At 48.5% G+C, this 12,118-nt stretch overlaps 1 protein-coding gene across 1 annotated transcript in view; it reads left to right on the top strand.

Moving 5' to 3' along the window:
• Nucleotides 1–12,118, top strand: part of GRIN3B (glutamate ionotropic receptor NMDA type subunit 3B) — a 54,566-nt gene that overhangs the window by 24,494 nt on the left and 17,954 nt on the right. The gene's annotated exons all lie outside the window — the stretch shown is intronic.

Below are 12,118 nucleotides of genomic sequence, written 5' to 3'. Positions count from 1 at the left end.
GAGAGGCAGGCAAAACAAGCTCAAATCTCCCTTGCCCCCTTCTCCATCCCTTTGAATTTCAAGCCTCCTATCTGAAAAATCTAGGAATTGTTTGGAAATGATAAATAATCTCCTTCCAAGGTCATGCCAGGATTTTGGGGGAGGGATGTATTTGATGTGTTCCCCCCTTTTTTCCTTCCTGGTTTGGCTCCCCTTCCAATTGCACCGTCTTGTGGCTCAGGACATTAGTGATCTCGGAGAATTCCTTCGACTCCGCTGGGTGCCTGCCTCTCTTTCAATTTCCTCTGCAACCAATATAGGCAATCTGTATTGTGCTCACAGACTCCGTGGAAAAAAAAAACAATTCCCTCTCTGCACTCAGGCAGAGGGCTCAATTTTAAATAGGTTTTGAAATAAATCTTAAGAAAAAAACCCAGCCTTTTTCAAAAGTCGTGAGCCCCTCAGCGTTTAACATCTCAGGATTCGATGCCGTTATGGCAGTGGGGAAAGGGCACTCTGTGTAAGCTCAGAGAAGTGTGCTCTTATTTCACCGAAGAACATTCAAAGAGCCTGCAAAGGGGCCCCATCTACTTCAGCATCCTGTTTTCACAATGGCCAGCCGAATGCCCCAAAGGGAAGCCCTCAAGCGGGGCTAGAGTGCAACTTCAACATGCTCCCCAATTGCAATTCGCAGCAACTGGTATTATTCAGAAGCATCCTACCTCTGACAGCACAGGTGAATATAGTGAGTGTGGTTACTAGTAGCCATTTATAGCCTTTTGCTCCATGAATTTGTCTAATCTTCTTTTAAAGCCATCCACGTTGGTGGTCATCGCTGCCTCTTGTGGGAGTGAGTTCCATAGATTAACGATTCACTGCGTGAAGGAGTCCATTGTTTTGTCTGCCCTGAACCTTCCACTTACTGTCTTTCAGAACATGGGCCTTGGCAGGAAAATGTATTGCAGGACTGAAGCTCCCCTTCTTGGCACCGGCCTTAGACTGAAATTTTGACAGGGCTCACAGATATCCTTCGATTTGACCCAGCTGTGGGACTCAAGTCTGTCTCAAAATGCACCCAGATCACAAAACTGAATCTGCTAATGCACAGATGGAATGGATCTGCGTGTAAAGGAGATGCCTTTTTGCCACTCACTCTTCCTAACCTAGAGCAGACAGGAAGGGCTAAATTTGAACCTTGGCTGCATTAACAGAAATATAGTTTCCAAACCATGCCTCTGTTCGGCACTGGTTAGGCCTCATCTTGAGTACTACGTCCAGTTCTGGACACTGCACTTTAAGGAGGATGCAGACAAACTGGAACAGGTTCAGAGGAGGGCAATGAGGATGATCAGGGGACTGGAAACAAAGCGCTATGAGGAGAGACTGACAGAACTGGGCCTGTTTAGCCTGGAGAAGAGAAGACTGAGGGGGAGATAGGATTGCACTCTTCAAGTACATGAAACACAGAGGAAGGCCAGCATCTCTTCTCGATCATCCCAGAGTGCAGGACATGGAATAATGGGCTCAAGTTACAGGAAGGCAATGAACATCAGGAAAAAACTTCCTGTTAGAGCGCTGAGACAATGGGGGAGGTGGTCAGCTCGCCAACCCTGGAAGCGTCCAAGAGGCGGCTAGGCAGCCACCTGTCAGGAATGCTTTAACTTGGATTCCTACACTGAACAGGACTAGATGGCCTTAGAGGCCCCTTCCAACTCACTATTTATGATTCTAATATAGTCTGCATATTGGAGACATGAGCTTGAAAGAAAGAGTCACCGAGTGAGCTGGCAGTGAGATTTGAATGGGGAGGCAAAGGGAAGCTTTCTCCTTTGTAGCACAGCCACTCACCTGCTCTCAAAGCATCACTGGTTTGTTTCTGAGCACGTGGAAAGTGCCTTCCCCTCACTAATAAGCTTTCCACACATCTGTGGGAACAGCTAACACCAGCATCTTATTCAATCAATCCCCAGCGTCTCCCAGTAGGGCTGGGAGTCTCCCCTGCCTGAAACCTGGGAGCTGCTGCCAATCAGTGTTGACAATGCTGAGCTTATTATGTTCACATTTAGATCAGCCCTTTATCTAGAACCATGGGTACTAGAGTCTTACTTTGTTTTTGGGAAAGAGATGGAGTTCAGCGCTACAGCGCCAGCCTTGCATGCAGATGGTCCCAGGTTCAGCCCCCCGAATCTCCTGATACTCTGGGGAGTTGCTGCCATTCAGTGTCAACAATCCAGAGTTACATGGATGAACTGTTTGACTCGGCAAAAGGCAGCATTCTGGGCTTGTGTCTGAAATGACAAAGGAAGTTAGAGGGTGAGTATGTCATCCATATAAGCACCAGTGCCCCTCTTTTAAAAATAAATTAACCAAGCAGACAGTTTACATGCTTTGATTTGGATTCCTGCACTGAGCAGGGGGTTGGACTTGATGGCCTTATAGGCCCCTTCCAACTCTACTATTCTATAATTCTATATATTTAATATGGGGAAGATCCAGGCCCTCCTAACTTCCGCTGATTTGAATTGGACAGTTAACTACAGGCTTAAACATACTTCATTGATAAGACCACCTTTCGGGATCAAGCCAAGGCTCATCCGGCAAAGCAGCTGAGGTCTTGCAAAGGCCAATTTCCATGGCACATTTGGCAAAGGTGTTTTCTTCAACTCCCTGAGTCCTTTAGGAAAAAAATAGTTCTACCTTGCTTCTGTCACCTCGCCCCCATTCCTTGGATGCTGTCATCTTCTGTCAAAAGGCCCGGCCCAGGGGTGTGTGTGTGTCATTACAATCCACTCCTTTTTTCAGTTTTTTGGACAGAGTTCCCTTGTGCCGTGAAAAACATCCTCATTACGGAGGAGATAACTTCTGCATTCAAGGTAAACTGACATCATATCTCTCCCCAGCAACAAATAAAAGATGAGTCAACACAGCGATATCTTGGCAAGGTGAGGCCTCCCATTTTGAGCAAAGAGACAGCGCAGTTAAGGAAGGGAAGAGAGGGAGAGAGCTGGGCATCCAGAGGATAGATGTGGCTTCAAGCCCCATGCCTGCCATGGCTTATCATGTGGCATAGGGCAAGCTAGCCTCGATTTCCCATCTGTAAAATGTGAAACTTTATAGCTGAGCTGTGGCCGTCCAGGTATCGTGGGGCTCCAGCTCTCCTCACCCTCCCTGGCCATTGGCCATGTGAGTTGCTGGGAGTTGAAGTCCAGCAACATCTGGAGGGCTGCAGGTTCTGCATCCCTGCTCTAAGAGCATCTCCCTCTCTCAGGAGGGAATGCCTCTTCTAAAGAGAGGCATTCCTCCATTTCTGTCCTGCAGTACAGAATGCAGCTTCTTAGAGCAGGGCTAGGGAACCTGTGGCCCTACAGATGTTGCTGGACTTCAACTCCCATCATTTTGGATCTTGGAATTGTCCAAGTATTAGTTCCCCTCTATTCAGCACTGGTTAGGCCTCATCTTGAGTACCGCGTCCAGTTCTGGACACCACGCTTTAAGAAGGATGCAGACAAACTGGAACTGGTTCAGAGAAGGGCAACGGGGATGATCAGGGGACTGGAAACAAAGCCCTATGAGGAGAGACGGAAAGACCTTGAGAAGACTGAGGGGAGATAAGATAGCACTCTTTAAGTCCTTGAAAAGATGCCACACAGAGAAGGGCCGGGATCTCAGTCGTCCCAGAGTGCAGAACATGGAAGAATGGGCTCAATCTGCTGGAAGCCTGATTTCACCTGAACATGAGGAAAAAATTGCCTAGTTGTTAGAGAGGTACAACAGTGGAACCCATGACCTAGGGAGGTGGTGGGCTCTCCAACACTGGAGGCCTTCAAGAGGCAGCTGGACAGCCCCCTGCCGGGTATGCTTTAATTTGGATTCCTGCATTGGACAGAGGCCCCTTCTACTATTCTATGATTCCTCCCTGACCATTGGCCATGCTGGCTTCTGGGAGTTGGGAGTCCAGCAAGGTTTAAAGTACCCAGAGGTGTCCAGCCTTGCTTTATAGTGTCATGCAGTTTAAAGACCTGCTTTGAATGTCCTTATTAGCAGATGTCTGGTGTTCCTGTGATGTGCCTTTGAGGAATTCAGTGGTCAACATGTGAGACTGATGAGGGGAGGGTGCGTGGGCCCTCCCTGAAGGCTGGGGGGTGGCAGTGGCATCCGGCCTGCAGGCTGCAGATTACCCTAAACTCAACTCCCCCCCCCCAGATCCCTTAGATATACCTTGTAAGGGTGATGCCCCAGATTCTTGCCTTCAGAGACGCTCCCTGCCGGAAGCCCTGGAGAGCTGCTGCCAGTCAGTGTCGACAGTACTGAGCTAGATGGACCTGACTCGATATAAGGCATTCCTAGGTTCCTGTGCATCTGAGCACTTCAAATCGCCTCTCGTCCTTTTTGCCCTCTCTGCTGTTTGCCAAATAAAAACAGTGGAGTTATTTACCGGGACGGCGCATCAGACAGCCGTGCGGCAAATGTTTATGGGCGACCCTTGGGACCAGCCACCTCTTTGCCGATGAAAGACAGGCGGCTTTCATTAGCAAATAATCCCTGCACCCAACTTAAATCTCAAGGACGTTCCTTTGCTAGACGAACCCCCTCAGAGTCTTTTCATCAGCAGGGCTGAAGTTGCAGTGATATATTTATGGGGTAGCTTTGGGGGCAGGGAGGGAAAGGCAGATAAGGGCTTGTAGCTTGTGCTGATCTTGATGAGAGGGTCATGATAATTTCATGATTCGCCTGCGAGGTTCTGGATTCCCTGGAGATCATTGCATGCCCAATTACTATTAATTGCTGTAAAGTGTGTCGGGGGGGGGAACGGGGTGCAAGCAGACTCCTGAATGTAACAGAGAATTCTGGCTCCAACCATCTGAAAATTGGGATTGTGGCTTAATCAGAGATGCACTTGGGTGATTTTTGACTCTGAACCTAATAGTATGGTCTTACGGGGTGGGGAAGCTCAGGCCCTCCATGCCTCTCTATATGGCCCTCGGGATTCTCTCCAAGCCGCTGCCACCCCTCTCCAGGTCATGCTCACTGGTCCTGTGTCACACCTTCCTGGAGTGTTTTTGCTTGGATGCGATTTGCCCTTCAACTCTGATAATGCCTCTTTCGTTTGTCTGGATGGACGATAGGAATGTGTGTAGAAACTAGTCAACTGTACAAAGGTAATATTTGCATCTGTTCCTCTGCCCACTTTTGCCTCTGGCTCCGCCCCCCACGGACATGTTCCCCCCCCCAAGGTTTTTCAGAGGGAAATGTGGCCCTCGGACTGAAAAGAGTGCTGTGATGTTTCCCAAACTTCTGGCAGTGGAAGGACGCTTTGGTTAAGGGCTGCGGAGCCTGTGGTCCTCTGGAGGGCTGTAAGTTCCCTGCCCTTGTTTTATCCCACCCTCCCTGTGTATCTGCATGAGTCACTGTTCTGGGCGTGCCATGGAGTGGCAACTCTGCCAGAGACATAATGAGCAGACTCCTCTGAGGGTAGGTGGCGCTGTTGTTTGCCTGCATTGGGAAGGATGGAATCATCCAGCCGCACGTCGTGTGGAATTACCCACATTCCCTACAGAGGCCGCCTGGGAAGAGCTGGAGCCAGAACCGTAAATCATCCAGAGAGGCAGCAGACAGCTCCTTCTCTGGGAGGGCACTCGGTGCTTCGATGCAAGCAACTCATTGCCTAATGAATGTCTCACAGCCTGCCGAAGAAATGGTTCCCACTTGCTGCACAGCAATGGCGTGAGGATTGCTGTCACTCCTATTTTACAGCCAGGAAAACTGAGGCCCTGAGAGAGCAAGTGACTTGCCCAATGAGCCCGGGGTGGAGTTGGCTGTTGCAAAATGTGGCACTGGCCAGCGTGGACAGGCAAATGGTGCTGGCTGACCTGTATGATCATGGAGGGAGTGTTTGCCGGAAAATAGAGATGGGGTGGGATCCTGCAATTCCTATAAAAATCCCAGTGCTTTTAATTTTCCGTCATAGGTATTGGCATGCTCAGCTGGGCAGGTTACAGATGTACAGCTGAGTTTTTTTCTTTTTTTAAACTGGGTGGAGGTAATGGAATGGAGTACCCTGGCAGAGGGCACGGCTGGCTGGCTGGAACCCTTCACGCTTGTTAAAAGATGGGAAAATGCTGTGACATTTTGTTGCAGGTCCCAGCTGCCAACTGCTGTTAGCCGTGATATTTTAATTGAACCTCCATGTCCAGAGACTGCCTACCTTTAAATACGAGGTCTGCCTTCCTATTTTTACCCCACTTCCAAATATTTCCTTTTCCCAAGAACAAATAGAAAGAGGAGGGTACCACTGGGGCTCTGTTTGCGAGGAGTCGTCTTGCAAGCCTCTGTTGAGGAGACAGAATGCGAGGCTAGATCTGGCAATGGGATTCTTTCATCCAAGAGTCTGGATTTCAAATCTTTACAGCTTTTCCTCGCAGCAGAGTCGGTGCCCAGAGTTGACAGGCCAAGAAGCTTTGGAAGTGCCGGGCAAGCAGTTTTTATATTCCTTCTGCCTCTGTCAAAAGCTGTATAAATGATAGCTGAACTTGGAGAGAAGGCTTTTAGTATGTTGTATATCTCCAGAAAGTCTCTGAGCATAGGATGGCAGCTGCCCAGGCCTTCCGGTCTCATCCAGAAGGTTGTGGATGTAACCCAGAGAGTGTTTATCCGGGAAGTTGAGCCCGTGCCTCCCAGAGCCGCAGATCTGATGCCTGCCCCACCCCAGGGCTGGAATGGCCTCGTAGTCCAAATAGGGAGGGCCGAGGGGCTTAACTTGCCCCTAGGCCTGCTTTAAAGCCAGGAGGGGTGCTCTGCAGGCCTTCAACTCCCACCTGCCCCCCCCAGCCAGCATGGCCAATAGTCAAGGATGACAGACAACATTTGGAGAGCCGCAGGTTCCCCCAGTCGCAGTCTAAGAAGCAGCATTTCCCCTCCTGTGTGCAAGAGGTGGAAGAATGCCTCTGTTCAGAAGAGGCATTCCCTTCTGAGAGCAGGGGAGGCCTCTTCTTTAGATCAGGGTTGGGGAAATCTGTCTCTCTCAGATCACCGGATTCTTCATTCCATCAGTCCCAGCCTGCACAAGCAATGGTCAGGGACAAAAGGAGCCAAATTCAGCCGCATCTGGAAGGCTGACATGCCCCCCTCCCTGAAAGCAGCAGAGACCGGTGCCTCCCATGTCAGTGGGACAGGGAATCCGTTCCAGGTTTTAGATGGAACAGGTGCCCAAGGGCCTTGGGGGACAGAAGGAGCAGAACCAGGATCTCTGCTGCAGTCGCTGTTTCGTAAAATGGACGGATGGGGGCCTAATGGATTTTGCTGTGAGCTCTGGATTTTGTGGGGTTGTATTTACCATTTTGAACTATAAATGCTTTTTTAAAAAATAAAGAATTGTTTTAATTGTCCATATTTATAAACTGCCCTGTGATCTCATGTGAAGAAGGGCAGTTTGAAAAACAACAGACAATCCACACAACGTAAATAGATAAACAAACATCTGTAGGTTCTCCAAAGGGGTTGCTGCAACATGACCCCCCCATTTTCCTGCCTTTAATTCCCCATTGTATAGCTTTGCTCCATCCTCATCACCCTCAGTCTCTCCAGCAGTGCAGTGGCGAATTCAGAAGTGCAGGGTCCCTTCATGATAGTTGCAGCCATTACCATCCCATTTTTGCTGCTGGGTTGAGAATGAGATCCTTGTTAATGCCTTCTCCGACAACAATAGACGTCCTTAAGAGCCAGTCAGCATGAGAGGGGGCAGTGTTTACCTACCAATCAGCAGGAAATGACAAAGAAGCAGGTTAGAAGACTCTTCTCAGCAGCTAACACACTGCCCTTTCATGCTGATTGGCTCATAGGATGCTGGAGACACTGGGACCCTGCTCCCAAAAAAGTAAAGAGTCAAAGACCCCCCGAGACCCTGGATGGCTACACCCCTGAAGTCCCTTAAACAACTGTATCCAGTTCTGGCTATAGATCAGACTTTGCCAGCCTAGTGAACTCCAGATATTTTGGATCACAATTCCCACCAGCCCCAGTCGAGAGGCTAAATGCGGGGCTTCCCTGTTGGGAGTTGTAGTCTAAAACATCTGGAGGTTGGCGAAGGCTGGCCCCTATGGTGGAAGGCCTGAAGGAATTAGGGATTGTGCCCATCTGAGCCAGGGATGAGTAGCCAAGGGCCACACTCCCTTCTGGGCAACCTCCCAGGGGCCACATGCCAAAAAAAATAATGGGGCAAGCAAGAAATGTTCATTTTACCATTGTGGAGTAGGCTAGTTTTTCTACACAGATCTCTCTAAATCCTATATCCGGGCAAGCAGGAAGCTTTATCGGCGTTCGAGGACATGTTCCAGCCAGGCTAGTGAGGGGTGTGGCCTGTAGGGAAGCGGTGTGGCATGGGGGAGTCCCAAAGGCCAGGCAGAGAGCCCTGGAGGGCCACATTTGGCCCCCAGGCCTGATGTTCCTCGTTGCTGGACTAAGTCATGCGAGCAGCCCCACTGAAACCAAGGAACATGACCAACTCAGATTTGTTGATTTCAGTGGGTCTACTCTGAGTAGGACTTAAGTAAGTCTGGACATTATTTCCCTGGTGAACAGGAGACTTGAAAGGAGTGGTGAAACATGACAGCCTTGTCCAAATCCCATTCCCACTCCTTTGTGTCACCCGTGTGCGTTCCTTGATTTTTTAAAATCTTATTTCATTTACAGATCACATCCCAATAAAACATCCCAAAGCGATCAGCCATAATGAGGAAATAAAGATGTCCATAAGCATGGCTAAAGGCGCTGCACAGGAACGCCCTTGACGCAATTGCCCATGTGGCTGCGTGGAGATTGTTCCTTATGCGTCGTTTTCCCCACTCACTGTCTGTGAATGAAAGAAGCTCGATGCAAACACGTGCGCGATCATGTCGAGATTGCATGGGGGGCAGCTCGTGTTTTCTCCCTGTGCAGGTCAGTAGCCTAGATGAGAGTGAAAGACCACACATTAACAAAAGGACTCCAAAAGCATGCTTTTTAAATATATATATATATTTGCCTGCCATCCTGTAACATGAAGAGGAAGGGCCATAGCTCAGTGGCAGAGCATCTGGTTGGCATGCAGAAGGCCCCAGGTTCAGTGCCAAGCATTTCTGGGTAGATCTGGCTGAGGTAGATGGTCTGACTCTGTATAAATTCAAATCAGGCCTTTATTCAGAGCGATGAGGACTGGAATCTTGCTTTGTTTTTAAGAGAAGGGCTGTGGCTCAGTGGCAGAGCATCCGCTTAGCATGAAGAAGGTCCCAGGTTCAATCCCCAATGGCACCTTCGGGGGAGGACTGGGGAAGGTCCCCATCTGAAACCATACATAGCTTTGGCCAGTCAGTGTGGACAGTACTCAGCTAGCTGGACCAACAGTCTGACTCAAGATAAGGCAGCTACAAAGCGGCTTCTGACCTTCCTAGCCTGGGTCTGGACACCAGGAAAGCCACATGTGCCTTCTTCCTCATTCGTTTCTCTCACTTGTGCAAGTGCCCAGGTGCCGGGCAGGTGGCTCAGCCGAACCAGCCTCAGAGGCCAAATGGAGAGGCCGTGGCGCAGAGAGGTAAGCGGCGGTAATGCAGCCGAAGGTCTGCTCACGGCCGGAGTTCGATTCCAACGGAAGGAGGAAGTCGAATCTCCGGTAAAAGGGGTTGAGGTCCACTCAGCCTTCCGTCCATCCGTGGTCAGTGAAATGAGTACCCGGCATACGCTGGGGGGTAAAGAAAGGCTGGGGACAGAACTGGCAATCCCACCCCATATATACGGCCTGCCTAGTAAACGTCACAAGACGTCACCCTAAGAGTCAGAAATTACTCGCACTACAAGTGCGGGGATACTTTTACCTTTTTTAAAAGGCCGGAGGTTCCTTGCTGCTGGCTTCTGGGTAGGGGACTCTAGCAAAGCTTGGAGACTGATACTGCTCCATTGTCATCATGGACATTGTCATGCCATTCGTATGATTTTAAAATAATAATCTTGCTCAAAGGGCTGGGTAGCTCCCAATTCTGGAAAAACAGCCAGTGGCCTGAGAATAACAGCCCTCCCATGCCCCTCCCCTCCACCATTTAGTATTCGGAGGTAGATTGCTACTGGAGGTGGAGGCTCCATGCAGCGATTGTTAAGAGCTGGGTCTGATCAAGGAGCTATCTAGTCCAGCATCTTTTCCCCACAGTGTTGATTCTAGAAGGCATTGCTCATTTCCTGGCCTTTCCCAACAAGGGAAGGGGGACTGATTCTCTCCCTCTGAGTTCGGATGTCTGTTTCAGATGTTGCACCGCTGTGTTTACACTGAACTGCAGGTCTCTGCTGACCCCTAGTGTTGGCCTGCCTCTTTGCTCTGCTTCCAACTGGGAGTCCCTAAACGTCTCGCTGAGGTCCACCGATGTGATAGCCTCGCACACAACAACACAGGCATCCCAATTTCATCCGGGATGTCCTATGTGGGGTTCTCCAGCAGTGGCAGGCATTGGGACTGAGGGAAAGAAGCAGAGGCTCAGCCCCATAACCTGAGAACAGCTAGCCATGGGGGACCTGTTAAGCAATGAAGAAGTCAAGAGAGCCTCTGAGCATAACATTAGGAATTCGTTTTAGCCAGTGCTGAGTTCCAGTAGCTGATTCTAAGGCCCAGGCTCCATGCAATTCAAGAAATTGTCAAGTGGTGATAAAGCGAGCAGAGAATTGATTATGCTGAAGATGCACTTTTGGGACACCTGAGATTAGTGGCGGACGGTGGCTTCACGTCAGTGGGGCAGTGGAATCCGTGCCAGGTTTTAGGCCAGATTTTCAAGGAGCTGTCCCACTTACTGTGGGAATCATTTTTCAGAACCTTGCACAGTTCCTTGAAAGTTCAGACTGGAGTCTGGAGTGGACTCCACTGCCCTACTGATATGGAGCTGCCGCCGGCGGAGATAAAGAGTCCTTCCAGACTGGAGTGTTGTTGATTTTTGCAACATGTCATTGACACATAGTGGTGGATTTATATTTTATTTATTTATTCAATTTCTACTCCACCTTTCCTCCCAGGAGCTCCCAGGTGACATACATACATGATTCTCCTCCCTCTCCCATTTTATCGTCACAACAGCCCTGTGAGGTGGGTTAGGCTGAGAGATAGTGACTGGCCCAAAGTCACCCAGTGAGCTCCATGGCTGAGTTTGTACTGGATTTATACTAGATTTATACTGGGTCGTTCACACATCATTCCTCTGTTTCAGTTGGTTGGTGATGTTTTGCCCGTCTTCATTATTGCCATTCCGAGGGGCGCTCTTGCTCTACAGCACAACAAAAGCTGGAGTGAGTAAATAAACAAATAAACCAGAGCATTTGCAGTATTTTATGTTTATATTATTTATAAAAGTATTTATTAAAATTATTTATATTGGTTATCAAATTACATTATTTATAAAATCAAAATACTGCTATTCATAAAAAAAGTTTTAAAGCACTTTACAACATGTATAAAGAAACGATAAAACCATTAAAGAATTGAAATCAGGAACCATTAACTAACTATTGCAGAAAGAGATCTTCTCAATTGCCAGCAGAAGCCTGGCAATGCAGCAAAGTTTTCCGCAGGCATTTAAAAGGTATAAAAAGTTACAGGATTTCAGCAGGAAGGTACAGGACTTGCACCGGAAACTTTTGCAGCAGCGAACGGTGTTGAAAGCGGGATTGCATATAACCGTCATGAGCACAAATCTTCATGAACGCACAATAAAAGGGATCCACCCTATTCTTCTGATTATAAACGGGTTTATCTGGTTTAAATACTGTATTTTTACATTGCTGTAATCCGCCCTGGGATCTTGTGGTGAAGGGCAGGTAAGACATCTGGTAAACGACAACAATGTTAGATGTGGCTTAGTCTAAGATCCTCGTTCTCTGTGTGGGTGTTTGATTGGATTATTATTTTTTTACATCCCCCCCCTTATACTGTAGGTGAACTTATGCAACATTGGTTGAACTGATTTAGTGAGACACTTCTTAAGTTAAAACAATCTAAAATTTGCCCAGTTCATTGACTTAACATTTTGTGAATCAGGTGGAGGCCTCTAAGTAGTTTTGGCATCTTAGCAATCATAAGGACTAGAAGCTTGTGTTGTTTTAAGCCAAGATTTCTTACTGAGCTCAACTCTTC

This window comes from Rhineura floridana, chromosome 18, assembly GCF_030035675.1.
Source record: "Rhineura floridana isolate rRhiFlo1 chromosome 18, rRhiFlo1.hap2, whole genome shotgun sequence".
Lineage (NCBI taxonomy): Eukaryota > Metazoa > Chordata > Lepidosauria > Squamata > Rhineuridae > Rhineura > Rhineura floridana.
This window is presented reverse-complemented; position numbering and strand designations above follow the sequence as displayed.